This window comes from Herpailurus yagouaroundi, unplaced genomic scaffold, assembly GCF_014898765.1.
Source record: "Herpailurus yagouaroundi ecotype Mexico unplaced genomic scaffold, PumYag 77, whole genome shotgun sequence".
Taxonomy (NCBI): Eukaryota; Metazoa; Chordata; class Mammalia; order Carnivora; family Felidae; genus Herpailurus; species Herpailurus yagouaroundi.
In genome coordinates, this window is record NW_024412388.1 from 13438044 (window position 1) to 13442013 (window position 3970).

At 54.0% G+C, this 3970-nt stretch overlaps 1 long non-coding RNA gene across 1 annotated transcript in view; it reads left to right on the forward strand.

The window, feature by feature from the left end:
* The first annotated feature begins 1259 nt into the window (after nucleotides 1-1259).
* The window catches only part of LOC121022025 (uncharacterized), a 4027-nt gene continuing 1316 nt past the window's right edge, over nucleotides 1260-3970 (forward strand). The window contains exon 1 of the long non-coding RNA XR_005786787.1: nucleotides 1260-1618. This is a non-coding gene — a long non-coding RNA (uncharacterized LOC121022025). The remainder of the gene's footprint in view (nucleotides 1619-3970) is intronic.

Here is a 3970-nt window from a genome sequence, read left to right on the forward strand (position 1 = left end):
CACGACGGAGAACGCGTTTGTCACTGGAAGGGGCCGTGGCTTTCAGTCCCGCCAGTGTCCTCGGGCAGGTCCACTCCTCCTCTGGGCCTGGACTTCTCTTCTGTACATTTAGCCTCCAGGTGTTAAAAAATCAACTAAAAAAGAAAAGGAAAGAAAACGTGCCGGCCAAAGAAATCCGCCTCTGGGTGGATCCAGCCGCGGGAGGAGAGTTTGCTGCTCTGCCCTTTATAGAAACCAGCGGTCAGGATTCTGATCTTAGTCACTGATGTCAAGGAGCAAATACAGATTCAAACTCCAGCCCTATGACTTCCCAGCTGTGTGACTATAGTCAAGCTACCGAACTTCTCTTAACCCCAGTTTACTTATTAATAAAAGGGGGATAACGAACCCTGCTCCTCAGGGTTCTCGTGAGAATTAAAAACAATTTTTTTTACCATTTATTTACTGTTGAGAGACAGAGCATGAGCAGGGGAGGGGCAGAGAGAGAGGGAGACACAGAATCCGAAGCAGGCTCCAGGCTCTGAGCTGTCAGCACAGGGCCCGAGGCGGGGCTCGAACCCACGAACCGCGAGATCATGGCCTGAGCCGAAGCTCGACACTCGACCGACTGAGCCACCCAGGCGCCCCGTGAGAACTTTAAAACGCATACAAAAATGACATCTGCCAGTTTTAGAGCACCGCCACGTGCAAGCTCTGTGCACGAACTTTCTATACTCTCTTACTTCCTTCTGCAATAATGCTGCGAAGGAGGTACCATTATTGTGCCCACTTTACAGAGGCAGAAACTGAGGCCCTAGGAGGTGAAGTGATTTGTCCAAGGCACACAGCTGGCAAGCAGCAAAGTCGGGGTTTGAACCCAGGCAGTCAGGACTCAGAGGCTTTGGGCTCACCTGCCGTGCCACTCCAACGGTAGGCGTGAGATCCCTGACATACGGCAGATGCTCTGTCCACACCCGTTAGTGGGGTAATCATCATTAACTTTCCCAAAAAAAGTCTAATGTTTATTTATTTTTGAGAGAGACAGAGACAGAGCATGAGTGGGGGAGGGGCAGGGGAGAGGGAGACACAGAATCAGAAGCAGACCCCAGGCTCTGAGCAGTCAGCACAGAGCCCGACGCGGGGCTCGAACCCACGAACTGCGAGATCGTGTCGTGAGCGGAAGTCAGATGCTTAACCGACTGAGCCACCCAGGTGCCCCTATCATTGTTAATTTTTAATCCTTTCCTTCCTTGGCTAAAGGACCTTCTGAACTGGGACATTTCCTCCAGGACTATGCCTTGGGGCTTTGGATCAAAACTGCGAAGGGAAAGCCGCTCACCTACCTCTCCGTTGAAGCACATCAAAGCCTGAATCAGAGACAGTCTTGCTGTCCTTCTGACCCTCTTGCCCTGAAGCAAGTATAGGTTAACGCCCCTCATTGTGCTGGGGACATTTCAGGCTGTGGGGAGACACAGGGAAGGAAGCCGGCGTGGAAAAAACGACAGTGATCCTGGCATGCGTAGCCTCGCCCTGGCGCCCTGAGCACCTACAGCAGGGGACAGCGTGGGGAAGTCGCCATCAAAGAGAACTGGGACCAAATCTGGGCTCTCCATTGGGCCAGCCGTGTGACCTTGGACAGGTGAGCTGACCTCTCTGGGCGGCTTCATCCCCAGTAAAATGGGGTTTGATGTCCACCTTGCAAGGCTGCAACGCAGCCTGGCACTTAACGCGCGCTCCATAAACAATAGCTGTCATAACGTATTACTTTATTTAGGCAAGCCACTGTTTCTGAGCCAATTACAGTCAGTTTGTCTCAAACCCAGCTCCTGTTGTGGCCAAAATCTGGCTGGCTGGATTCAATATGCCCAGGGGTTTGAATTCAAAGGCTTCGGGGGAGGGTTGGTTGAGTCTCACTGCTGGTTATTTGCAAAGTGTCTGGAGGCTCCAACTCAGCCCAAGTGGCTGGGTTCTTCCCGGGAGCAGTCTCTGGACGGAAGGGTGCAGGCTGTGTGCAGGAAAGCCGGCTGGTCCTTGCATACCTGCAGAGCAACCAGGTGAAGAGCGGAATTTTTGAGGACAAGGGTCTGTGGCTGCAGATGAAAACCGAGCCTGCCTCAGCCACAGAGGCCGCTAGAATATGCAGAACGGGCAGGTGGGTACTGATGGCCCAGGGCTCTGCTCCAAGCCTGACCCTGCAAAAGAGCCGTCAGTGGCCTACATGCCTACATGCCGTAGAATGTTCCAGTGGGGGTGACTGGGTGTGGAATGCTGCCAGACTCTGTAACCAGTATTGGAATCATCCTCAAGAGGTAGGCAGGGCATCATGGAACACAGCCAGAGAAGGGCCAATCCTCTGCTCCAAGCAGACCCCAACCCCGCCGGGGTGAGCCCCAGCTCCTGGCCATCGGCTGAAAGCAAAGTTGAAGGCCCAGAACGTGGAGAGGGGACCAAGAGGAGAGCGAGGAGGCCAGAGTGCCTGGGGCTTTATCGTGTGGCTGGGTGAGGGAAGAAGCGGCATAGGTTTTCCTTCCACCTCTGCTGTGTGATCTCAGGTACTCTGTTTGCCCTCTCTGGGGCTTTTCTGCCTCGTCAGAGAAAGTGAGAGAGTTGGCCTCACGATAAGCTGCATCAGATGACAAGCAGGTTTTCTCACTGCTGTACCCCCAGCACCTGGCTCAGTGCCCAGCACAGTAGGCCCCCCCTGTCAATAATTACTGAATGGAGATGCTCCCCCCACCCCCCCCACCCCCGCCCCATTCCTTCTCCATGTACTTTTCCCAAAAGCAAGGTCTTGATTAGAGAATCGTTCTCTGTCGGTACAGAGTGTTCCTGATGCAGGAAACAGGCATTATGTATCTGCTTTTGAAAAGCATTGATCCAGCCTGTTTGGATCCTAATGAGGCAGAGACGGGGAGAGGAGGCTTCGTTCCTACCTCTCTCTCTGAAACTGCTCTCCCGCCGTGGCGGAGCTGACAGCTACAGAAACCCACTACCCAGCCTCAGGCCCCAAAGCCGGGATAGCCAACACCTCCAGGACGGGACAGGTAACAGGACTGAGCGGGGCCAGGCGAGGTCAGGGCGAACTGGGCAGCGTCCTGCCCGCCTATCAGCTCCCATCAATCGCTGCTGAGGAAAACGCAAGCCTAGCACAGCCAGCTCTTACCATTTGTTTAAAGATGAAAGTCTGGGTTTTTTTTTTTTTTTTTTTTTCATGTGAAATCACCTGATTTTTAAGGGTTGACCACGAGTTCAACAATTAAAAAGAAAAAATACTGGCTGAGGCAGAACGTTCTGGACGCTGGATTCAGCCAGGCCCCTGAGTCTAATGGGTCTTGAATAGGAACCTACTGAAAGGGAGAAACTCAGCCCTGGCCCCAGGGGACCTGTCAGCCCGATGGCAGAGACCGAGCTCTGGAAATCCCTCGGTTCTGGTGGAAGCCAAAGAGAGAGACAAGCTGGCCAGATGCTTCCAGCATAGATGTATTTCATGTAGACGAAGACCACAGTCGCTAGGAGCCACAGGATGGAGGGGCAGCCTGGATGAGTTTCGGGTAAACTGGGGCAGTATCTCTCCTACTTTCCTGCAGCCTCTTGCGGGAAAGGCCAGATGCGGGTTGATAGGGGAGGCGGTCCCTGTGACCCACCTGGAGCCCATGCAGAAACCCGGAGATCAGGCAGAGCAAGATGACGGGATGGGGGACAGGAAAACCTGGCAGCTGAGCCTGGTAGAGACACAGCCTTGGAAATTCTGAGCCAGAAGCGCTCCTAGGGATCACTTGGCCCCATGGCTCCAATACACAGATGGGAAAACAGAGGTTTAAGGAGGGGAGAAACCTGCCCAAGGCCATGCAGTGAGCTGGCGACACAGACAGGACAGGAATGAAGTCACAGAAGACCGGGCTAGGGACGACAAGGGGGCCACAGAGAGCACCTATGCGATGGCCACTCAGAATTTACATGGACGAAGAGCCTCCCCCACCCCCTCACCCCA